A 26,186-nucleotide genomic window follows, 5' to 3' on the forward strand; every position below is an offset into this window, starting at 1 on the left:
CACGTCCTTCCACTCTGCCATCTTTCCCCTTTTCAGTTCAGTCGCTCAGTTGTGTCCGACTCTCCGCGACCCCATGAATCACAGCACGCCAGGCCTCCCTGTCCATCACCAACTCCCAGAGTTCACTCAAACTCACGTCCACAGAGTTGGTGATGCCATCCAGCCATCCCATTCTCTGTCGTCCCGTTCTGCTCCTGCCCCCAACGTTTCCCAGCATCAGAGTCTTTTCCAGTGAGTCAACTCGTCACATGAGGTGGCCAAAGTATTGGAGGTTCAGCTTTAGCATCAGTCCTTCCAATGAACACCCAGGATTGATCTCCTTTAGAATGGACTGGTTGGATCACCTTGCAGTCCAAGGGACTCTCAAGAGTCTTCTCCAACACCACAGTTCAAAAGCATCAATTCTTCGGCGATCAGCTTTCTTCACAGTCCAACTCTCACATCCATACATGACCACGGGAAAAACCATAGTCTTGACTAGGCGGACCTTGGTTGGCAAAGTAATGTCTCTGCTTTTTAATAGGCTATCAAGGTTGGTCATAACTTTCCTTCCAAGGAGTAAGCATCTTTTAATTTCCTGGATACAATCAGCATCTGCAGTGATTTTGGAGCCCAAAAAAATAAAGTCTGACACTGTTTTCACTGTTTTTCCATCTATTTCCCATGAAGTGATGGGACCAGATGCCATTACAAAATGTTGAGTGCAGTTGCCTGTGCTATACAGTAGGTCCTTGTTGATTATCTATTTTGCTTTAGTTTTTTAAAGTGTTGATTTCACTTGTTTATTTCATCTGTTTTTGGCTGCACTGTCTTTGTTGCTGCGCATGGGTTTTCTCTAGTGTCAGTGAGTGGGGGCTCCTCTTCCTTGCGATGTGAGGGCTCCTCATTGCAGTGTCTTCTCTTGTTGTGGAGCACAGGCTCCAGGGTGTGCGGGCTGCTGTGGCTGCAGCACGTGGCTCAGCATCTGTGGCTCCCAGGCTCTCTCGCACAGGCCCAGTAGCTGACTGAGAAGCCCTCACACTGCAACCAGGAAAAGCCCACACGCTCCTCAACTGGAGGAGAGTCCATGCAGTGCAAAGACCTGGCGCAGCAAAAATAGACAGTAAATGAACAAAATTTTAAAATAACAGCAGCAATAACCCCCACAAAAATCAGAGCTGATACCAGGTAGCCCGGTCATTAGGTCCATTTGTCTCTAGTTCATTGCACTGCTGCTTCCTTTCTGAAATGCAAAAGGAAGGAACACTACAAGGGGTGGTCTGTGCGAAAGGCAAGCACCAGGGTGTAAGTAGCATGGAGTTAGAGGAGACTAGGTGCAGGATGTAGCTCAAGCAGACTTAGGGAGCAGAAAAGCAGACTTAGCTACCGAGTGCAGATTAGGAGCAGTGAAGGAAAATCTAGGAGGGATCGGGCCTGCTCGCTGTTCTCCTTATCTTCTTTGTTCTCAGGAAAGAAAAGAAAATCATTTCTCTCTTTTCACTGTGAGAGGGTAACAGGGAGGAAGGCCAGGGGTCTCCAAAAGGAGGAAATAGCCTGCAAGTGTCAGACATTTTTATCTCTCTTAAGCGCCAGAAGGAAACAAACTAGTGATATTGTTTTCTTCTCTTTACAAATTTAAAAGGAGGTTTCTCTTAAAATACTGTGTTGCCATAATGACACCTGGTTTCACCTGAAGTTAACTATTCTCAAACCTTGAGTTAAGCGATGCATTTTTCTTGTGGAAATGTTGGTCTTAAGCTATGTTAATGTACTATGCATGAGGTGGCCAAAGTATTGGAGTTTCAGCTTTAGCATCACTTGACTCACTGGAAAAGACTCTGATGCCGGGAGGGATTGGGGGCAGGAGGAGAAGGGGACGACAGAGAATGAGATGGCTGGATGGCATCACCGACTCATTGGACAGGAGTTTGAGTGAACTCCGGAAGTTGGTGATGGACAGGGAGGCCTGGCGTGCTGTGATTCATGGGGTCGCGGAGAGTTGGACACGACTGAGCGACTGAACTGAACTGAACGACTGAACTGAACTGAACTGAACTAAGTGTACTATGCATTTACCCCAGACTCTGTCTTCAAGTCGGTTCCACCTAATGGCTCAGAACCTACTTTTCAAACCAGTATGTTATACTCAGATATTGTTCCCCTAGTCTATGTAAACAAAACTACTTGTATGGTAATCTGCCCTTCTACAAGATTCAAGTCAGTCGTTTTATGGCCGGGGATGAATCATCTGGTGCCAAGATTATCCCAAAATGCATCTTATGGGTGAGGGGCCTGTTTGCCATTCTGAGTTTTAAGACATTCCTTTCTTTTGTTAACGGACTGCCAGTGACTATATAACATCCAGCTGAAGACTAGCAGGGGGTACTCTTTCTGTCCCCTTCTGATGCCTATGTCAGACTCTTTCTCTATCTCCTTTATACTTTAATAAAACTTTATTACACAAAAGCTCTGAGGGATCAAGCCTCGTCTCTGGCCCCAGATGGAATTCTTCTCCTCAGGAGGCCAAGAATCCTGGCGTCTTTTCATTCAGCAACAACCTGTCAACTGCAACACTGATAGAAGCAACTTAGATGAGAAGGAGTGGCCTTCAGGAGCCCAGCCTCATTCTCCAGTTGCTGTATAAAAGCGCCTTCAGGAGCCCAGCCTCATTCTCCAGTTGCTGTATAAAAGCAGTGAGTTTGAGACATCACCAGGAGAAAGCAGACATTTAATAACTTGTATACCTCCTGTGTATAGGGGAACAATCCAGGAAACCCGAGTCACTCCGTGAAATTGTAGCCATGCATTCTGGGAAACAAACTCACTCAGAAGGACAATGCAGATAGTGGAGTGCAGTTTATTACACCAGCGGGCCCAAGGCAGAGTCTCTTAGCCAAGGACCCCGACCAGCATTTGTGAAAATCTTTTATACCCCATGTGTACGTGTCTGAACTCACCACTCCAAATTCCTTGAGACTTACATAAACCAAGGAAAATACAACCCCAATAACCCTATCATTCATGTGCTGTGTCCTCATGTGCTCAAACAGTCAAACAATTAGCCAATAATCAATAAACCCAAGGTTACACTCCAATAGATACAGAAAAATTTACGGCCTGTCTGGAGGAAGGGGTGATTAGTGTATGTTTTCTCTTAGGTGATGAGTAACCTAGATACGATCTTCAAGGTTTCCCTGTCTGGAGGGGGTCTTATCCTTCTGTTGTCGTTTTCATAGGCACTAAACACAGAGTTCAGAGTCCATTGGAAAGATGGCTGAGCATGATCAGCATGAATACGCCTAAAATGGAGTCCAGGCCCTTTGAATTCCTTCTTCAAAATGTCCAAAGCCATCACCTCAAGCATGATCTTTAGAGAAAAATAAAGACCTTGGGGAAAGGGGGAAGCCTGTTATGACAGGTTATCATGAAAACATCGTAAAGAAATGTATGATTGTTGCAGATTAAGTCAGGACCTCTCCACTGATAAGAATTACTTGAGAGTTACGCGTCATCTACTTCTGGTGCAAAGAGGGATAGCCCTTAAATATGTAGAGTTCTCTGTTGTAAATGTCCTTCACAAAAGGACAATTGCTACTTAGTTTCCTGAGATTTCGGTTTTTTTTTTTTTTTTTTTTTCTTTTTTAAAAATTAGACTGAAATAATCCTTATGCCAGAGAGGCATATTTTGGGGTGGCATATTCTACTCATCTTATCATCGATGTAACCCACTTTGCTTATGCTTTCATCAATTGAAGGATATCCTGACTTTTTTCCCCCAGTTTTTTAGCTATTATGAATAGTGCTGCTATGCATAATTGTATCCTTGTTTGAATTTTGAATTTGGGATAAGTTTTCAAAGCAGTTGACAACACTGAACACATGATTGTTGGATCAGTGTCTTGGCTTTGGAGAACACTGCCCAGCTGTGTTATAAGTGGCCGTACACACATCCCACCAGCAGTGAGGGGGACTTCTTGTTCCTCATCCTCCAGCGGTGGATATTTCATGTATATGGAGTTTAGTAGTCCTGATAAGTGTGGTGTGATACGTCATGATTTTAACTCAGTGTTCCCTAGTTGACAACACTGAACACATGATTGTCAGATCCAGTGTCTTGGCTTTGGAGAACACTGCCCAGCTGTGATATAAGTGGCCGTACACACATCCCACCAGCAGTGAGGGGGACTTCTTGTTCCTCATCCTCCAGCAGTGGATATTGTCATGTATATAAGTGTGGTGTGATACCTCATGATTTTAACTCAGTGTTCCCTAGTTCAGTTCAGTGCCTAGTCGTGTCTGACTCTTTGCGACCCCATGGACTGCAGCACCCCAGGCCTCCCGGTCCATCACCAACTCCCAGAGCTTGCTCAACTCATGTCCATTGAGTCAGTGATGCCATCCAACCATCTTATCCTCTGTTGTCCCCTTCTCCTCCCACCTTCAATCTTTCCCAGCATCAGGGTCTTTTCAAGTGAGTCAGTTCTTCGCATCAGGAGGCCAAAGATTTGGAGCTTCAGCATCAATCCTTCTAAAGACTATTCAGGACTGATTTCCTTTAGGAATGACTGGTTTGATCTCCTTGCAGTCCAAGGGACTCTCAAGAGTATTCTCCAACACCACGGTTCAAAAGCATCAATTCTTTGGCAGTCAGCTTTCTTTATGACCCAGCTCTCACATCCATACATGACTACTGGAAAAACCATAGCTTTGACTAGATGGACCTTGGTCAGCAAAGTAATGTCTCTGCTTTTTAATACGTTGTCTAGGTTGGGCATAGCTTTTCTTCCAGGGAACAAGCATCTTTTAATTTCATGGCTGCAGTCACCACGTGCAGTGATTTTGGAGCCCAGGAAAACAAAGTTTCTCACTGTTCCCATTGTTTCCCCATCTATTTGCCATGAAGTGATGGGACTGGATGCCATGATCTTAGTTTTTTGAATGTTGGCTTTTAAGCCTACTTTTGCACTCTCCTCTTTCACTTTCATCAAGAGGCTCTTTAGTTCCTTTTCACTTTCTGGCATAAGGGTGGTGTCATCTGCATCTCTAAGTTTATTGTTACTTCTCCTGGCAATCTTGATTCCAGCTTGTGCTTCATCCAGCCCAGCATTTCTCACAATGTACTCTGCATGTAAGTTAAATAAGCAGGGTGGCAATATACAGTCTTGACATACTTCTTTCCCGATTTGGGATCAGTCCAGTGATCCATGTCCGGTTCTAACTGTTGCTTCTTGACCAGGATAGTTTTGCAGGAGGTAGATAAGGTGGTCTCGTACTCCCATCTGCTTAAGAATTTTCCTCAGTTTGTTGTGATTCACACCGTCAAAGGCTTTAGCACGGTCAATGAAGCAGAAGTAGATGTTTTTCTGGAATTCTCTTGTTTTTTATGATCCAGCAGCTGTTGGCAGTTTGATCTCTGGTACCTCTGCCTTTTCTAAATGCAGCTTGAACATCTGGGAGTTCTTGGCTCATGGACTGTTGAAGCCTTGCTTGGAGAATTTTGAGCATTACTTTGCTAGCATGTGAAATCAGTGCAGCTGTGTGGTAGTTTGAACATTCTTTGGCATTGCCCTTCTTTGGGATTGGAATGAAAACGGACCTTTTCCAGCCCTGTGGACACTGCTGAGTTTTCCAAATTTGCTGGCATATTGAGTGCAGCACTCTCACAGCATCATCTTTCAGGATTTCAAATAGCTCGGCTGGAATTCCATCACCGTCACTAGCTTTGTTCATAGCGATGCTTCCTAAGGCCCAGTTGACTTCACACTCTAGGATGTCTGGCTCTAGGTGAGTGATCAAGTCATCTGCGTCATTAGGATCTTTGGTTATCTGGGTCATTAAAATCTTTTTTTGTACAGTTCTGTCTGTTCTTGGTTATCTGGGTCATTAAGATCTTTTTTGTACAGTTCTATCTATTCTTCCTGCCTCTTCTTAATATCTTCTGTTTCCATTAGGTCTATATAATTTCTGTCCTTTGTTGAGCCCATCTTTGCATGAAATGTTCCCTTGGTATCTATAATTTTTTTTGCACATATTCGAGTATTTTAACTGGGATGGGTGGAGAATGTTCAGGAGCAGCTAGCCTAGGGATCAGGCAGCATTTACTTCAAGATGCCACTGCATGGTCCCCCAGCTTCCCACTGAGGAGCCTCCTTGTGGGAGTGGGGGTGGGGGGTTGGGAGGGTGGAAGGGCTGCTGTCTGCACGTAAGTCCCCACCCCCGACCATCTTCAGAATTGCTCATTGGTGTAGCAAGCATCCTAATTGGGTTTTCACTTGTGTAACTGGTGGGTTCTTAATGAGCAATGTGAACAGTTACATTGAATGTCCTCAGTCAGGACTAGATACTTACTATGCCACAAACAGGTGTAAGAACCTGGGGAGGCGTGTGCAGCCAGTACCCCTAGGGACAGGGTTTAGACTTGACCCCTCAACATTTTGGGTTCCAGCCACTGCTTTAACATTTCTGAGGGCCCAGTGCTGACTCTAAGGGTTCTGTAATCCAGCCTGCATCTTCCTTTAGCGAGACCCACACTTCTAGGATCCTACAGAGCAGGGCCTGTGTGAGTTCTCTGTGGCTTCTCTAACAAACGACCACATGTTGGGTGGTTTAAAGCAACAGGAGTTCATCCTCCCCCAGTCCTGGAGACCCGACACCTGAGATCAAGGTGGCGCAGGGATGAGGTCCCTCCAGAGGCTCCAGGATACGGGCCGTCCTGCCTTCTCCAGCTTTGGGGCTCCCGGTGTCCCGGGGCTTGTGGCCCTTCCCTCCCACCTCTGCCTCCATCTTCACGAGGCTTCTCGTCTGTGTCCTCTTTCATCTCTTATAAGGACTCTGTCATGGATTGAAAGTCAGCCTAACCCTAGATGACCTTACCTTGATATCCTTAACTACCATCTACAAAGACGCTTTTCCCAGATACGGCCCTGTTCCCGTGTTCTGGGGGGATACATCTTTTGGGGCCACCATTCATCCCATTATCTGTATATAAAATAACCCTTTTTTAGGAGATCACCACAGACCCATATAGACGGGCACAGACAGAGGCCACACACGTGGAGTCTGGAAAGAATGAAGATCCTGGAGTCACCTGGAACGGATCAAGGCTTCGCTTTCTCAGGTGAGGGGAATCACAGGGAGGAGTGGGGCATGGTCCTGTTCAGGTTTGAAAAAGACCATGTTGGGTGGGATGTGAGACACACCGTGAGGGCAGGGAGCTTTGTAGGGCCTGATGCAGGGATTAGGCTTGGGCCAGGGCCGTGGGTGTAGAGGGGAATTAGCGTGGGGGTTGGCTATATGCCCTGGAGAAGGAGCTGAGAGTCCCTGGGGCACAAGGACCTGGGAACCAAACGAGTCCACACGACTGAGTGCAGTGAAGCCAGTCGCTTGAAGCCAGTTGCAGTAAAGTGCAGCATTAATTGTAAAGGCACCAATACATGGAGACAGGTAACTCGTGCTCTAAACCCTGAAATCCCTGAAGGGTTTCAGGAAAGCAGTTTTTCAGGCCACTTGAGGGAGGGGGTCACCGAGTATGTGATTCGCTGGTGCACGGTTCTCTGGTTGGTGAGGTAACAGGCTGCTAACCTCACAAATCCTCAGGCACTGGACACTCTAGGGGTGACGTGTTCATGCTCATCAAGTAGTTAACTTCTGCCACTCAGTGGGGCTTTTAGCAGCTGTAAAACAAACTCCCTGAGTGTGCCTCAGATACTATTTATTATCTCCGTACTTCAGAGAGGAGCTATAGCAGAGGAAACGGGACAGGGTCTGTCCTGGGAGGGCCCCATAGGCTTCTGCTTGGTTACACCAGGTGTCTGGGCTCTGCAGCTGGAGAAGTTGGGGCTGCCTCCTGGGCGTGGGGAGCAGCAGGATCGCAGTCCTTGAGGTGCCTGTTAGTCTCCAGGATGAGATGGGGAGGCCATGGATGGACAGATGCACCTGGCCTGGGAGAGGGTTGCAGCCTGGAAATGTCACTGGACTCATCGCAGGGAGGAAGGGAAAAGGCCAGGAGGGGGCAGGAGGGTTATAGCACCTACGTGCAGGTGATGGTGGTCCTGTTGGACAGAATTCCGAGCCAAAAGGTGTGGTGGTCGGGGCTCAGCTTCATCCTCTTGTTCTTTGCTTATCTGTAACTTCCCACTCCTGCAGCGAGGAGCCTGGCCTCCACCATTTGCATTTGTCAGCTCTTTTCTCCTCTTCAGAGTCCATATACAGTGGTCTCAGAATTGCTAGCTGCTGCACTCTGGAATGATCTCTATAAAATGAAGCCCAGTGTTTATGTGCAGCCATTTTGCCTTTTGTGTGTCGATTCATTCAGTTCCAAAGTCAACACATTTTTCCCCGTTTCCTACAGTGAGATGTCTTTTTCGTGCATTTCTCATGTGGTTAGGTTTTGTTGCATTGTGTATTCAGTCCTGCGACTCTCCTACACTCTAAATAACTGTATTTGAATATATAATTTGATCCCTTGGGCTATACAGATTGATGAGCGTAGACAAATGCATAGTGACAGGTGTCCATCCTAAAGCATCACAAGGAATACTTCACCCCCTTCAGCAGATGGTCTGCTTATCATCTGTGTGTCTCTGCTTTTCCTAGAAGGTCATAACTGAGGTCATGCTGTGTGCAGCTGTTTTTCCTAGAAGGTCATGGATGAGGTCACACTGTGTGCAGCTCTGCTTTTCCTTGAAGGTCATAAATGAGGTCACACTGTGTGCTGTCTCTCCAGACTGTTTCCTTTCACCGAGTGATATGCACGTGAGAGTTAACCCTGCTTTTCAAGGTTTGGTGCTTCATTCCTCACTGCTGATGAGTAATACTCCATTGCATGTGTATGGGAGGAAAAGCAATTTTCATCTGCCCTCCATAATAAAAGGCAAATTACCAGGAGAAAAAACAGAAGCATACCTCCTCTATGCTTCCCTGGTGGCTTTGTGGTAAAGAATCTGCCTGTAATACAGGAGACCTGGGCTCAGTCCCTGGGTTGGGAAGATCCTCTGGAGAAGGAAATGGCAACCCACTCCAGTATTCTTGCCTGGGGAATCCCATGGGCAGAGGAGCCTGGCGGGCTACACTCCATGGGGTTGCAAAGAGGCGAACACGACTTAGTGACTAAAACAACAAATAGCTTCTGTATAGAGGGGAGCTACCAAAGAAACCTGAGTCACTCCCTGAAATGCCCAAAGTTGTCACCTTAAATGCCATCTTCAGCTAAAAACAAGACCCTGAAGAATGGGAGAAGCCCGTTACGGAAGGTAATTACACAAAACACAGTAAAGAAGGGTATGATTGTTTATAGATTTAAGTCGGGACCTCTCCATCGATAAGTTACTTGAGTTTTAATTATCCTTTTATTTCTGGTGCAAACAGGGACAACCCTTAAATGCAGATTTCTCTGTTGTAAATGTCCATCACAAAATGGCAGTTGCTACTTAGTTTACTGAGAGTCCTCTTTTTTTTTCTTTTCATGAAAGTGGACTTAAGCAATCCTCACAGCAGAGAGGCATATTTTGGGGTGGCATGTTCTACTTGCTTTGACATGGATATACCCCAATTTGATTATGCATTCATCTATTGAAGGATATCCTGATTACTTCAAGCTTTTAATTGTTACGGATAGTGCTACTGTGCCTAAGATCATCTTTGTTTGCATTTGGGCATGGATTTTTCAAAGCAGTTTCCTAAATACTGGAAGTACCGTTGTTGGATCCCAAGCTGAGGTTTGTTTGGCTTTGGAGAAAACTTCCCACCTGTGTTACAAGGTGGCTGTGCATGCATCCCACCAGCAGTGAGGGAGCGTTGTTGCTTTTCCTCAGCCTCAAGCGATGGGTATTGTCGTGTATTTAGAGTTCAGCAGCGTAATGTGTGTAGTGTGATAGCTCGTGACTTTAATTTGTAATTCCCTAATGGTGTATGGTATTGAGCGTGTTTCTGTCTTGTACTATCTGTATAACTTTTTTTTGCCTGGGTGTCTGTTCAGATCTTCACTTATTGTTTATAAGGTTGTTCAAGAGGTCTTTGTCTGTTTTGTGTCCAAATCCTGTATCAGATACGAATTTTGCAAATATTTTTCTCCCAGTTTGTGGCTTGTATTTTGATTTTCTAAATGAGGTCTTTCAGAATAGACATCTTTATAAAGTCCACGATATTTTTCTTTTGTGGACTGACACCTTGTGTGCTAAAGTTCATGATATACAGGCCTAACCCAGGGTCTTGTAGATTTTCTATGTTTATGTCCATAATTTTGATAGTTTCAAAATTTAAATGTCTGTTAATAAATTTGAGTGAATTTGGTGACTACATTTCATTCTATACAGTTTCAGGTTAATTATTCCTTAACTATTTTGGAGAAGTTTTGGATATTGGCAGTGTTTCAGTTTGAATTTCCATAGTTTAATGGACCTAGCAGAACTGCCCCGAGGGGCGGAGTTTCCGCTTGACTGCGCCTGCGCGAGTGAGGGTGGCTGGATCTGCAGTTCTCATTGGCTGGCAGGAGCGCGGAGCCCGCCTCCCTCCCCGCCCCCACCCCAAGCGGAGTTCCCGCTCTGACCGAGCGCCTGGCCGCGTGTGGCTGCTGACGGGAGTCTGGTCTCCTCAGGACCCATTGGGGCTTCAGCTGCGGGACGTTGTGGGGTTCAGTTCAGGCTGAAGGGGGTCTGGTCTCCTCAGAACCCATTGGGGCTTCAGCTTCAGGACGTTGTGGGGTTCAGTTCAGGCTGAAGGGGGTCTGGTCTCCTCAGGACCCACTGGGGTTTCAGCTTTGATACATTCAGCGTTCAATCCAGGGTGATGGGAGTCTGGCCCCTCAGGACCCATTATGGCTTTGGCTTTGGGACATTGTGGGGTTCAGTTCAGGGAGACGGGAGTCTGGCCACTGAGGACCCACTGGGGCTTCGGCTTTGGGATGTTGTGGGGTTCAGCTTAAGCTAACGGGAGTCTAGTTTTCTCGGGATCCACTGGGTTTCAGCTTTGATACATTTTGGGGTTCAATCCAGGCTGGTGATAGTCTGGCCCTCAGGACCCATTAGTGCTTTGGCTTTGGGACATTGTGGGGTTCAGTTCAGGTTGACAGGAGCCTGGTTTCCTCAGGACCTGATGGGGCTTCATCTTTGCTACATTGTGGGGTTCAGTCGAGTCTGACAGGAGTCTGGTTTCCTCAGGTCCTGCAGGGAGGTGGTGCCGCTGAAGGAAAAAGTGAGGAAAATTGGGAAGAAACTTTCTGGGTGTGGCTGTTGCTGAGTGTCTGTCTTCAGAGGATCCAGGACAGTTAGGGCTTGATGTGGAAAGTTGTGTGTTTTTCGTCAGTTTTTGTCTGTGGTATAGAATGGTGTCCAGTGTTGTTCCTTGGTGTGTGGTGTCCATTTTCCCCAGCATGGCTTATTGAGGGGACTGTCCTTTCCTGGGTGTGTGTTCTTAGCTCCTTTCTTGTAAATTGATTACCATGAACCTGCAGATTTATTTCTGGGTCTCTGGTATCTGTGCCTGTTTCTGATACAGTTCCACACGTCTTGTGGTGCCTTTAGGTGTGTAATGTAGATTGAAGTCAAGGATGGATGTGCTGCCCGTCTGTTCTCCTTTCTCAGGGTCACTTTGGCTCTTCTGGGTCCTTTGTGGTTCCACACGGATGGTAACATTGTTTTTCTTTCTGTGAAAAATGTCAATGAGATGTTGGTAGTGATTGCATGAATGTGTACTTTACTTTAGTTAGAATGGAGGTTTTAATCAGTATTGTCACCCGTAAGCATGGGATATCTTTTCAGTTTAATTGAGCGCTGTGTCTTGCAGTTTTTAGCTTGCAGCTCTTTCAAGTCCTCAGTTAAATTTCTAGTTTTGGGGGATGCAATTGTTCATGGTATTATTTTCTTAATTTCTCTTTCTGATAGTTCATTATTAGTGTAGAAAATCACACATGATCTTGCAGTTCTACTGATTTATTTTTTGGCCATGCAACTGTGCATGTTGGATCTTAGTTCCCTGACCAAGGATCAAACCTGGACCCCCTGCAGTGGATGTGCAGAATCTTCACCCCTGGACTGCCAGGGAAGTCCCTGAATTCACTTTATGTTCTGACAGTTGCTTTGGTGTAGTGTTACATGGAAAACTAGAATTCAGACATCTCATTGTTTCAGTTCCATCAGGGCCATCCACAGCACTCAAGGCATGGTGGCTACTCTTCCTACGGAGACTTTTAATACCATGTGGACTACTACAAGGCAATTAGCATCACTGCTGCTAAGTGCTGCTAAGTCACTTCAGTCGTGTCCGACTCTGTGTGACCCCATAGACGGAAGCCCACCAGGCTCCCCCGTCCCTGGGATTCTCTAGGCAAGAACACTGGAGTGGGTTGCCATTTCCTTCTCCAATTAGCATCACTACTTTAGTTGAATTTGGTCTGGTTAAGTCTTGGAGTCTATTGGAATGTTTGATGCCATCTCTGATTTTCTGGCATGTGACTTATATGGTTGTATAGAAAAGTAATTTACTTTGTAGTAAAATTTCAAAAGCTTCAAGTTTAAATAGTGGTACAAAGTTTTCTGTATTCACACCGAAAAATGCAATGTGTTTTACCTAAAACAGGGTCACTTTCCCAGGGAACCAGCCCATAACCCCCAAATAGGGGATAGTTATGGTGTCCACATTACAATCCTATCCGTAGGACCACTTCAACTTGCATCAGCTGCCTAAACTTTGTGCAAATGTCTTTCTGCATTCTAATACACTTTTATTTTTCCTGGACCACCACTGGGGCTTTTCCTCATGTCATAAACTTTCGTGGATTTAAAGTGACAAGATGACTATGATCTTCATGGCTTTTTCTGTGTGGCTTCTTTCATTGAGGATGTTTTTAGTGCTTTTCCATGTTGTAACCTGTATCATTTTTTAATTGTGATTACAAGCATATAATATTTATCATTTGAGTCATTTAAAGTATGCACTTCTATAGCATTAACTGCACTCATGTTGTAAAAGTATCCTTATCATTTATTTATCTCCAGAATCTTTTCCTTTTCCTGAAGTGACAAGTAACCATTAAACACTCACCACCCTCAATCCCTGGCTACCTTATTCTACTTGGAATTTGTCTTATATGGATATCTCATACTAGTGGAATCATGGAACATTTTTCCTTTTGTGTCGTCCTTGTTTCACTTCACATAATGACTTGAAGGTTCATTCACATTAGAGCATGTGTGAGAGTTATCTTGTTTTTAAAGGTTGAATCATATTCCATTGTGTATATACTACACAGTGCTTATCCATTCATCTGTTGAATGCTTGTGTTGCTTCCACCTTTTGGCTACTGTGAATAATGCTGCTATGAATATGGGATCGATCATCTGTTCCAGTTCTTTGTTTTAAATATTTTGGGTGTATTCCCTAGACCGAAATTGATGGATTCTATGTTAACTCCCATAACTTCATGGGAAATAGATGGAAAAACAGTGGAAACAGTGTCAGACTTTATTTTTTTGGGCTCCAAAATCACTGCAGATGCTGATTGCAGCCATGAAATTAAAAGACGCTTGCTCCTTGGAAGGAAAGTTATGACCAACCTTGATAGTATATTAAAAAGCAGAGACATTACTTTGCCAACCAAGGTCCGTCTAGTCAAGGCAATGGTTTTTCCCATGGTCATGTATGGATGTGAGAGTTGGACTGTGAAGAAGGCTGATCGCCGAAGAATCGATGCTTTTGAACTGTGGTGTTGGAGAAGACTCTTGAGAGTCCCTTATACTGCAAGGAGATCCAACCAGTCCATTCTAAAGGAGATCAACCCTGGATGTTCATTGGAGGGACTGATGCTGAAGCTGAAACTGCAATACTTTGGCCACCTCATGCGACGAGTTGACTCACTGGAAAAGACTGTGATGCTGGGAAAGGTTGGGGGCGGGAGGAGAAGGGGACGACGGAGAATGAGATGGCTGGATGGCATCACCGACTCTGTGGACATGAGTTTGAGTGTACTCCAGGGGTTGGTGATGGACAGGGAGGCCTGGCGTGCTGTGATTCATGGGGTCGCGGAGAGTCGGACACGACTGAGCGACTGAACTGAACTGAACTGAACTGATGTTAACTCTGTGTTTGATTTTGAGGAGCCCCCTACTGTTTTCTGCAGCTGTGACTCTATTTTACTATATGGTGTATATTACTATATGCCTTGCTATGTCAGAGTAATGCATCTTATGGATGAATCTACCTGACTTTGCTTATTCATTCACCTGTTGGTGGACATTTTCATTGTTTTTACCTTGGGCTGTTGAGAACAGTGCTGCTTCCAGAACATATGATAATTGCATTTCTATATTTTTGAGAAAATGGTGAAGTTTTACACACATTGATTGCACCATTTTACATCTCCACAAGTAAAGTTTGAGTTCCAATTTCTGTACATTTTTGCCAACATTTGTTGTCTTTATTGTTGATTTTTTCCCATGTCCATCCTGTGTGCCTTATTAAGGAGGAAGTCATAATGCAGGACCCACACTTGAGGAGAGGAAGTTAGCTTCACATACTTGATGGACAGCTGAGTGTCTGTATCAATTGTTTAGACTCTTTCTGCATGGAGATTTTTATTCAACACTACTCATAAAACCTATGTGACTTTTTTTAAAACCAGTTTGGACACATGACAATTATTTTAATCTTTTGGTTATAATCCAGCACTACGTTCTTAGACTGCTTAGTTTATTCTTGCTTTGGCTATTGAGAGCTTTTCCCATGTTCTCCTGTTTTTATTTTATATAATTCAGCTTTTGTGGGGTTTTTTGATACTTCTTTCTCATGTTTTAAGATTATCTTTCTTTCCATATTTACTGTCTCAGTCCTAGTATCAGCCACATATTTAAAGAGCCCTTGTTCATTTTTATTAGAGAATGGTAATAAAAACTTGCATGTGGGAACTTATTATTCTCAGTAGACAATGCATGAAAATACATGTGCATCTATCCCAGACTATGCATACACATAGTTATGAAGATTTTCACAGGGAGCTATGTGTTTAAAGACAGTTTATAATTATGTCTCCAACCTGATCTGTTATGACACAGGTATTGTAACCTTCTCCCTTTGTCTGCCTGTAACTTCCCACTCCAGTGGTAAGAAACCTGGCTTCTGCTACTTGTCATTTATCAAATTCAGTGCTTGTTCCATTCGATGACTGATAAAAACAGTAGTTTCAGTCCTGTTAGCTACAACCTCTCATAGGAAAGAACTTACAAGTCCATTGTTTATGCATGGTGCATTTTGCCTTTGGCTTGCAGATTCCATTCCTTGCCACAGTGAACTTAGGTCAGCTCATTTTATCCTACCACTAAGAGTGGGTTTTTTATTTTTCTTCTATTTAAAAACATCTCTTGGCTGTGCTATATGGCATGTGGGATTTTAGGTCCCTGACCAGGAAATGAACCCACCTTTCCTGCATTGGCAACGTGGAGTCTTAATCACTGGACCACCAGGGAAGTCCTGAAGTTTTTCATACATTTCCCAATCAGTTAGATTCTTTGTTAAATTCTACATTCCAGTCTTTGACACTCCCATACCATCAATAAATAAATGTGAATAGGTAATAATTTACTTGTTGGGTTCTAAAAAGAAAAATATATGTTCTTAGACAAATGCATAGTGGCAGGTATTCATCACTGCAATACCATATGAAATATTTCAACCACGTATTCCATAAACTTTATCATGTCTGGTTTGCTTTTTCTAGAATGTCTTATAAGTTTGTACAGTGTGTAGCACTTGAGGCTGGATTTCTTCACTTAGTAATGTGTTAGATTCATGCCTTTTAAATAAATGGGTTGGTGGTTCATTCCTGTGTATCTCTGAATACTATTGTGTTGCATTATATGAGAGGAAAGATAATTTTCTCTCTACCATTCAATGTTCTTCATTGAGATCCTCATAATGAAAGGGAGATGAACTGGAGAAAAAGAATGGAAAGTTTAATATATGCCACGCATTCGTGTATACTTGAAAGATACCTGGGAAAGCTGAGTCACTTCCTGAAATGGTGCAAGTTCAGTTGAGTTCACTCAGTCGAGACCAACTGTTTACAACCCCCTGTACTGCAGCACACCAGACTTCCCTGTCCATCCCCAACTCCCAGAGCTGGCTCAAACTCATGCCCTTCGAGTCATTGATGCCATCCAACCATCTGATCCTCTGTTGTCCTCTTTTCCTGCCTTCAGTCATTCTCAGCATCAGGATTTTTTCAGATGAGTCAATTCTTTGCATCAGGTGGCCAATGTGTTGGAGTTTCAGCTTTAGCATCTGCCCTCCCAATGATAACACAGGACTGATTTCTTTTAGGATGGGCTGGTTGGATTTCCTTGCAGTCCAAGGGACTCTCAAGAGTCTTCAACACCGCAGTTCAAAAGCATCCATTTCTCAGCACTCAGCTTTCTTTATAGTCCATCTCTCACATCCATATATGACTACTGGAAAAACCATAGCTTTGACTTCGACCTTTGTCAGCAAAGTAATGTCTCTGCTTTTTAATATGGTGTCTAATTTGGTCATAGCTTTTCTTCCAAGGAGCAAGCGTCTTTGAATTTCATGGCTGCAATCACCATGTGCAGTGATTTTGGAGCCCAAGAAAATAAAGTCTCTCACTGTTTCCATTGTTTCCCCATCTATTTGCCATGAAGTGATGTTACCGGATGCCATGATCTTATTTTTCTGAATGTTGAGTTTTAAGCCAACTTTTTCACTCTCCTCTTTCACTTTCATCAAGAGGCTCTTTAGTTCCTCTTTGCTTTCTGCCATAAGGCTGGTGTAGATGTGTATCTGAGGTTATTGTTATTTCTTCCAGCAATCTTGATTCCAGCTTGTGCTTCATCCAGCCTGGCATTTCGCATGATGTACTCTGCATAGAATTTAAATAAGCTGGGTGACGATATACAGCCTTGACATACTCCTTTCCTGATTTGGAACCAGTCCATTGTTCCATGTCTGGTTCTAACTGTTGCTTCTTGACCTTCATACAAATTTCTCAGGAGGCAGATCAGGTGGTCTGGTATTCTCATCTGTTTAAGAATTTTACACAGTTTGTTGTGATCCACACAGTCAAAGGCTTTGGTGTAGTCAATAAAGCAGAAGTAGATATTTTTCTGGAACTCTCTTTTTTGATGATCCAACAGATGTTGGCAATTTGATCTCTGGTTCCTCTACCTTTTCCAAATTCAGTTTCAACGTCTAGACATTCATGGTTCATGTACTGTTGAAGCCTGGCTTACAGAATTTTGAGCATTACTTTGCTAGCATGTGAGATGAGTGCAATTGTGATGCAATTCTAGTCGAGCTATTTCAAATCGTAAAAGATGATGCTGTTAAAGTGCTGCACTGAATATGTCACCAAATTTGGAAAACTCAGCAGTGGCCACAGGACTGGAAAAGGTCAGTTTTCATCCTAGTCCCAAAGAAAGGCAATGCCAAAGAATGTTCAAACTACTGCAAAGAGTCGGACACGACTGAGCCACTGAACTGAACTGAATTGAACTTGAACATTCTTTGGCATTTGCCACCTCTTCTTAATGTCTTCTGCTTCTGTTAGGCCCATAACATTTCTGTCCTTTATTGTGCCCATCTTTGCATGAAATATTCCTTTGGTATCTCTAATTTTCTTGAAGAGATCTCTGCTGCTGCTGCTGCTGCTAAGTCGCTTCAGTCATGTCCGACTCTGTGCGACCCCATAGACGGCAGCCCACGAGGCTCCACCATCCCTGGGATTCTCCAGGCAAGAAAACTGGAGTGGGTTGCCACTTCCTTCTCCAATGCATGAAAGGGAAAAGGGAAAGTGAAGTCGCTCAGTCGTGTCCGACTAGTAGCGACCCCATGGACTGCAGCCTACCAGGCTCCTCTGTCCATGGGATTTTCTAGGCAAGAATACTTGAGTGGCTTGCCATTGCCTTCTCTGAGAGATCTCTAGTCTTTCCCATTGTTTTGTTTTCCTCTATTTCTTTGCGTTCATCACCAAGGAAGTCTTTCTTATCTCTTCTTGCTATTCTTTGCATTTAAATGGGTATATCTTTCCTTTCTCCTTTGCCTTTAGCTTCTTTTCTTTTCTCAGCTATTTGTAAGGCCTCCTCAGACAACCATTTTGCCTTTTTGCATTTCTTTTTCTTGGGAATGATCATGAACCCCCGTCCATAGTTTGTCAGGCACTCTATCAGATCTAATCCCTTGAATCTATTTCTCACTTCCACTGGATAATCATAAGGGGTTTGATGTAGGTCATACCTGAATGGTCTAGAGGTTTTCCCTACTTTCTTAAATTTAAGTCTGAATTTGGCAATAAGGAGTTTATGATCTGAGCCACAGTCAGCTCCCGGTCTTGTTTTTGCTGACTGTATAGGGCTTCTCCCTCTTTGGCTGCAAAGGATATAATCAATCTGATTTCAGTATTGACCGTCTGATCATGTCCCTATGTAGAGTCTTCTCTTGTGTTGTTTGCTATGACCAGTGTGTTCTCTTGGCAAAACTCTGTTGGCAGGGCAAAGCATAACAGGAAGAGCATCAGGAACTCAGATTCAGCAGCAGGACATTAGTTAGGACCAGCAACAGGGCCTTATTTAGGGACAGTGTTAGGACCTCAGAGATAACTTCATGGCCTGAGTAAGAGATAGTTCAGACTGTTAGTTAGATGCACTTCAGTGACTTTCTGAGGGACATAGTCAGGGCCTTAGTAATAGGAGCAGGGTGTTATTTTGTGACAACTTAGGCTATAAGGGGCAGTATCATGGCCTCAATTAGGGGCAGTGTCAGAGTTAGGGACAGGCTTAGGGCCTTCCTGAACTATAGTTCAGGCCTTAGCTAGGGACAGTGTCTGGGGCTTAGCTAAAGACAGTTTCAAGGCTTCAGTTAGAGATAACTTGAGGGACTTAAAGAAGTTCAGCATCTCAGGACCTTAATTGGGCTAGCGTCGGGTTCATAGTTGTGACCAGTGTCAGGGTGTTAGTTAGGGACCGCATCAGAGACCTACTTCAGTACATATTCAGGGCCTTAGTTATGGATAGGATAATGCAAAAATAGGGATATTGAGGGCTATTAGGGACACCATCAGGGCATTAGGATGAGTCTAAGGGGGTTATTTAGAGGCAAAATGAGGATGTTAGTTAGTGAAAGAGTCAGAAAATTGTTTACAGACAGTATCAGCCCCTCAGGTAGAGACATTTTCAAGGCCTTAGTGCCTTGAAGTGAGGGAGTGCATCAGGAGTGCATCAGGCCGTCACTTAAATACAGAGTTAAGGGCTTAATTAGGGAGACTGTCAGGGCCTCAGAGAAAAGTTGAAGATCTTAGTAAAAGACACTTTAGACCATTTGTCCCAGGGGTATTGTCAGGGTGTTCGTTATAACCAGCATCAGGGCCTGAGTTAGGGAGAGAGTTAAGAGGACAGTTTTGGAAAGCTCAGGCCATCATGGACAGCTCAGGGCCATAGTTAGTGTAGGGTTAGGGCCTGGTAGTGAAATTAAGCAGGACCCTGTGAGGCTCCTGGGTCCAGAAGCCTTTCCCATGTCCCCTGTTTTTTGTTGGGAATAGACTCCTGGCTCCATGACCTACCCTGAGCTCCAAAGGGCAGATTGGAAGAGTTGCTAATCAAGGAAGGGAGGGGATGCAGAGAGAAGGAAAGAGCACTCAAGAAAGAGTATTTTGTCTTGGGTCAGTGTCCTATTTCTGTCCAAAGGGATACACATAAAAATATCTCTAAATTTTTTACCCAACTAAACATCCTCCCCAGCAAAATGGAAAATTGTAGCATTCTTCATTCCAGAGAAGCTCATCAAGAGACCACCTGAGGTCCGATGAAGGGAGTTCAGGCCCTGTACACACCCTAATCCTTACAACAACTCTGCCCTTTAACCATTGCTATAAAGTGAAAGTCACTCAGTCCGACTCTTTGTGATCCCATGGACTATACAGTCCATGGAATTCTCCAGACCAGAATACTGGAGTGGGTAGCCATTCCCTTCTCCAAGGGATCTTCCTGACCCAGAGATCAAACCCAGGTCTCCCTCATTGCAGGTGGATTCTGTACCAGCTGAGCCACCAGAGAAGCCCAAGAATACGAAAGTGGGTAGCCTATCCCTTCTCCAGGGAGTCTTCCCAACCCAAGAATTGAACCAGGGTCTCCTGCGTTACACGCAGATTATTTACCAGCTGAGCTACTGGGGAAGCCCATAGCTATACAACTAAACAAATCCTCCTGCTTTGGGGCAGTTTTTGAGGGCATGAGTTTTCTGTGTCCATCTTTGCTAGCAAAGCAGTAAAGCTATTCTTTTCTACTTCACTTGAAACTATCTCTAAAATTCGGTTTAGCACAGGTGTACAGAGGTGGTGTTTTGGGATCGGATTTTGTGCTCAGTGTGGGGCTGACTTGGGGATGGCCCCTGTGGGTCCTCTGACTTGATCAGATGCTCCAAGATTTTCTCCATGCCAGCCTCTTTCAAGAGAGTGGAGGGTTGGAGAATGCCATGAGAGGGCAGATCACCTGGTATTCTTGCCTGGAAAGGCTTAGACCGAGCCATACCCCATCTGGCAATTGGAACTCCAGGGCAGGAGCAGACAGCGAAGAGGGACTGACCTAGCCGTTGCCAAGGCCAACTCTGCCTTGAGGAAGATCCTCTCTTCATCCTGCCTGGACTGTTCCAAATGTCCTACTCTAAGGAATTAATCTGGGAAACCAGGAAAGTAGCACGTGGGGTGTTGCAAGAACTCAGACAGTGTGTGATAACTCACTGGCATGCACTCTGTGGTTCTGTTCAGTTCAGTCGCTCAGTCGTGTCTGACTCTTTGCGACCCCATGACTCACAGCACGCCAGGCCTCCCTGTCCATCACCAACTCCCCGAGTTCGCTCAAACTCATGTCCATCGAGTCGGTGATGCCATCCAGCCATCTCATTCTCTGTCGTCCCCGTCTCCTCCTGCCCCCAACCCCTCCCAGCATCAGAGTCTTTTCCAGTGAGTCAACTCTTCGCATGAGTTGGCCAAAGTATTGGAGCTTCAGCTTCAACATCAGTCCTTCCAATGAACACCCAGGACTGATCTCCTTTAGAATGGACTGGTTGGATCTCCTTGCAGTCCAAGGGACTCTCAAGAGTCTTCTCCAGCACCACAGTTCAAAAGCATCAATTCTTTGGTGCTCAGCTTTCTTCACAGTCCAACTCTCACATCCATACATGACCATGGGAAAAACCATAGTCTTGACTAGACGAACATTTGTTGGAAAAGTAATGTCTCTGCTCTTTAATATACTATCTAGGTTGGTCATAACTTTCCTTCCAAGGAGTAAGCGTCTTTTAATTTCCTGGCTACAATCAGCATCTGCAGTGATTTTGGAGCCCCCAAAATAAAGTCTCACACTGTTTCCACTGTTTCTCCATCTATTTCCCATGAAGTGATGGGAGCAGATGCCATGATCTTTGTTTTCTGAATGTTGAGCTTCAAGCCAACCTTTTCCCTCTCCTCTTTCACTTTCATCAAGAGGCTTTTGAATTCTTCTTCACTTTCTGCCATAAGGGTGGCGTCATCTGCATATCTGAGGTTATTGATATTTCTCCCGGCAATCTTGATTCCAGCTTGTGCTTCCTCCAGCCCAGCGTTCCTCATGATGTACTCTGCATATAAGTATGCACTTTGCTGGAGCAGCGGTGAAGGGATATCCCATGGCCAAGGTAAGAGAAACCCAAATAAGATGGTAGGTATTGCGAGGGGGCATCAGAGGACAGATACACTGTGTTTCTGTAGACTTAGGGTAATCTTGGTTCCCATTTTCTTGTTTGTTCATTTCAGAAATCTCATCTGGAAGGTGCTTCTGAATTGCTTTGAAGTCATAGTGATCTGTACTTGTGTTTGAAATAACTTCACTCTGTTTGTGTAGGTATTGTATGGCATATTTTAACAGTTCTTTTAGAGTCAGGCCCTAGTGAGGACCAGAGACAGAGTTGACTGAGGATCAGAGTCACGTCGAAGTGAGGCCGAGTCAGGGCCGCAGTGGGGCCCAAATCTGGATGGAGAGTAAAGTAAGTCAGGTTATAGTGAGACCAGTGTCAGCACAAAGTGAGAAGCAGTGTCAGGAATTGCATGGAAACGTGTCAGGACATAGAACCAGGATGGAAGTGTAGTCAGGTCCAGAGTAAGGGTACAGCGAGGACCAGCATCAGGCGGTAGTGAGGTCCAGAGACGTGCCACAGTGAGGACCGATGTCAGGGAGTAGTGAGCCAGGGTCAGGATGTCGTGAGGGGCAGCGGCGGGCCGATGAGGGGACCTGGGGACCCCATCTGGCCGATGAGAGGACCTGGGCTGGGAACCACGGAGAGAACCTGGCGGGGGGTGGCAGTCTGCGGAGAGGACCCTGAGGGGAGCGGTGAAGCGGACCTGGGGTGGGGAATCCTAAGTGGACGAGTGGCAGCGCACGGGGTCTGTGGACAGGACCTGAAGGGGGCCGTCTCAGGGCACAGAGAGAGGAAAGAAGTCAGGACCGGCCACAGGCAGCGTCAGGTCCTAAAGAGGAAAGATGTCAGGGAGCAGTGAGAGGCAGCCTCCGTCCTAGAGAGGAAAGAGAGCTGGGAACCGTTTTAGGGTTAGGTTTAGGGTTAGGGTTATGGATAGGGTTAAATGGGTTAGGGTTAGATGAGTTAGGGTTAGGTTTGGGGTTAGGGTTATGGTTAGCGTTAAATGAGTTAGGGTTAGATGAGTTAGGGTTAGGGTTCCTTACATGGCACCCGGCCCCCTCAGACGCACTCCGCAGCCCCCTCACCTATGGGCAGGACTGCGCTGACCTAGGAATGTTTGTAAGGCTCACAGAGTGCAGGCTGCCATTCAGCCCTGACTCAAGAAATGAGTTCCTTGGAGCAGGCCTCGCCGGTGTGGTAACTGAGGAGTCACACACTAGGACAATAGCGGCCCCAGCCTCCTGGGGGCTGAGAGTCACCCCAGGCTGGGAGCGCTGGCTGGGAAGTTATTTTGCAGTGGCAATGGCCCCTAGGGCCCCGTGCCCAGGCAGGGCTGCCACACTCCCAGGGAACATCCAGGCAACCTCCACACGGCTGTTCGATCACGTTTGCTTTGCAAACGTGAGAGAGCTTATGAGCCTAGGCCTGTCTGCATGGAGATTGGCTCCTGTGTGCAAAACACCGTGAACACCTGGCTGGCAGAATGCAGGCTCCCAGCCCTGACTCGGGAATTGAGGCCCTGGGGCCAGGCCTGGAGGTCTGGCGTCTGAGGAGCTAAACACTGGCTGCGCGATCAGTTCAGTTCAGTTCAGTTCAGTCGCTCAGTCGTGTCTGACTCTTTGCGACCCCATGACTCACAGCACGCCAGGCCTCCCTGTCCATCACCAACTCCCCGAGTTCGCTCAAACTCATGTCCATCGAGTCGGTGATGCCATCCAGCCATCTCATTCTCTGTCGTCCCCGTCTCCTCCTGCCCCCAACCCCTCCCAGCATCAGAGTCTTTTCCAGTGAGTCAACTCTTCGCATGAGTTGGCCAAAGTATTGGAGCTTCAGCTTCAACATCAGTCCTTCCAATGAACACCCAGGACTGATCTCCTTTAGAATGGACTGGTTGGATCTCCTTGCAGTCCAAGGGACTCTCAAGAGTCTTCTCCAGCACCACAGTTCAAAAGCATCAATTCTTCAGCGCTCAGGCTTCTTCACAGTGAGAGGGTAACAGGCAGGAAGGCCAGGGGTCTTCAAAGGGAGGAAATAGCCTGCAAGTGTCAGACATTTTTATCTCTCTTAAGCGACAGGAGGAAACAAATTAGCGATATTTTTTTCTTCTCCATACTAATTTAAAAGGAAGTTTCTCTTAAAATACTATATTGCCATAATGACACCTGGTTTCGCCTGAAGTTCCGTTCCGTTCCGTCACTCAGTCGTGTCCGACTCTTTGCGACCCCATGGACTGTAGCCTACCAGGCTTCTCCATCCATGGGATTCTCCAGGCAAGAATACTGGAGTGGGTTACCGTTTCCTTTTCCAGGGGATCTTCCCGACCCAGGGATCGAACCATGGTCTCCCGCATTGGAGGCAGACGCTTTAACCTCTGAGCCTGAAGTTAACTATTCTCAAATCTCGAGTTAACCAATGCATTTTTCTTATGGAAATGTTGGTCTTAAGCTATGTTAATGTACTACATTTACCCCAGACTCTTATCTTCAAGTTGGTTCCGCCAAATAGCTCAGAGCCTACTTGATAAACCTCTGTGTTATACTCAGATATTGTTCCCTTAATCTATGTAAAACGAAACTATTTGTATGGTAATCTGCCCTTCTACAAGATTCAACTTAACCATTTTATGGCCTGGGATGAATTGTCTGGTGTCAAAATTATCCCAAAATGCATCTTATGGGTGAGGGGCCAGGTGCCATTCTAAGCCTTAAGATATTCCTTTGTTTCATTAACAGGCTGCTAGTGACTATATAACATCCAGCTGAAGACTAGCAGGGGCCACTCTTTCTGCCCCCTTCTGATGTCTATGTCAGAAGCTTTCTCTATCTTTTTTATCCTTTAATAAAACTTGATTACACAAAAGCTCTGAGGGATCAAGCCTCGTCTCTGGCAACGGTACGAATTCTTCTCCTCCGGAGGCAAAGATCCCAGTGTCTTGGTGTCATTCTGCAACAACCTTTCAACAGTCCAACTCTCACATCCATACGTGACCACTGGAAAAACCATAGCCTTGACTAGACGGACCTTGGTTGGCAAACTAATGTCTCTGTTTTTAATATGCTATCTAGATTGATCATAACTTTCCTTCCAAGGAGTAAGCGTCTTTTAACTTCATGGCTGCAATCAGCATCCGCAGTGATTTTGGAGCCCCCCCAAAAATAAAGTCTGACACTGTTTCCACTGTTTCTCCATCTATTTCCCATGACGTGATGGGACCAGATGCCATGATCTTAGTTTTCTGAATGTTGAGCTTTAAGCCAACTTTTCCCCTCTCCTCTTTCAGTTTCATCAAGAGGCTTTTTAGTTCCTCTTCACTTTCTGCCATAAGGGTGGTGTCATCTGCATATCTGAGGTTATTGATATTTCTCCCAGCAATCTTGATTCCAGCTTGCGCTTCTTCCAGCCCAGCATTCCTCATGATGTACTCTGTGTATAAGGTAAATAAACAGGGTGAAAATATACAGCCTTGATGTACTCCTTTTCCTATTGGGAACCAGTCTGTTGTTCCATGTCCAGTTGTAACTATTGCTTCCTGACCTGTATACAGGTTTCTCAAGAGGCAGGTCAGGTGGTCTGGTATTCCCAGCTCTTTAAGAGTTTTCCAGAGTTTCTTGTGATCCACACAGTCAAAGGCTTTGGCATAGTTAATAAAGCAGAAATAGATGTTTTTCTGGAACTCTTTTGCTTTTTCCGTGATCCAGCGGATGTTGGCAATTTGATCTCTGGTTCCCCTGCCTTTTCTAAAACCAGCTTGAACATCTGAAAGTTCTTGGTTCATGTATTGCTGAAGCCTGGCTTGGAGAATATTGAGCATGACTTTACTAGTGTGTGAGATGAGTGCAATTGTGCGGTAGTTTGAGCATTCTTTGGCATTGCCTTTCTTTGGGATTGGAATGAAAACTGACCTTTTCCAGTCGTGGACACTGCTGAGTTTTCCAAATCTGCTGGCATATTGAGTGCAGCACTTTCACAGCATCATCTTTCAGGATTTGAAATAGCTCGACTGGAAATCCATCACATCCACTAGCTTTGTTCGTAGTGATGCTTTCTAAGGCCCACTTGACTTCACATTCCAGGATGTCTGGCTCTAGGTGAGTGATCACACCATCGTGGTTATCTGGGTGATGAAGATCTTTTTTGTACAGTTCTTCTGTGTATTCTTGCCACCTCTTCTTAATATCTTCTGCTTCTGTTAGGTCAATAGCATTTCTGTCCTTTATCGAGCCCATCTTTGCATGAAATGTTGCCTTGGTATCTCTAATTTTCTTCAAGAGATCTCTAGTCTTTTGCATTCTGTTGTTTTCCTCTATTTCTTTGCATTGATAGCTGAGAAAGGCTTTCTTATCTCTCCTTGCTATTCTTTGGTTTCTGCATTAAGATGCTTATAGTTTTCCTTTTCTCCTTTGCTTTTCGCTTCTCTTCTTTTCACAGCTATTTGTAAGGCCTCCTCAGTGAGCCGTTTTGCTTTTTTGCATTTCTTTTCCATGGGGATGGTCTTGGTCCCTGTCTCCTGTACAATGTCACGAACCTCCGTTCATAGT

General features: G+C 45.1%; 1 long non-coding RNA gene across 2 annotated transcripts in view; it reads left to right on the top strand.

Annotated features, from left to right (window-relative positions):
• Positions 1-26,186, top strand: part of LOC148774793 (uncharacterized) — a 44,921-nt gene extending 18,735 nt beyond the window's left edge. The window contains exons 2-4 of one of the 2 annotated variants that reach the window (XR_016035597.1): positions 6,984-7,096; positions 21,553-21,648; positions 24,381-24,407. This is a non-coding gene — a long non-coding RNA (uncharacterized LOC148774793). Of the gene's footprint in view, positions 1-6,983; positions 7,097-21,552 lie in introns of both variants that reach the window. The other variant, XR_016035596.1, reaches the window with a different exon arrangement.

Source organism: Moschus berezovskii, chromosome 20 (assembly GCF_049115385.1).
Source record: "Moschus berezovskii isolate FMDL1 chromosome 20, NW_MosBer_1.0, whole genome shotgun sequence".
NCBI lineage: Eukaryota > Metazoa > Chordata > Mammalia > Artiodactyla > Moschidae > Moschus > Moschus berezovskii.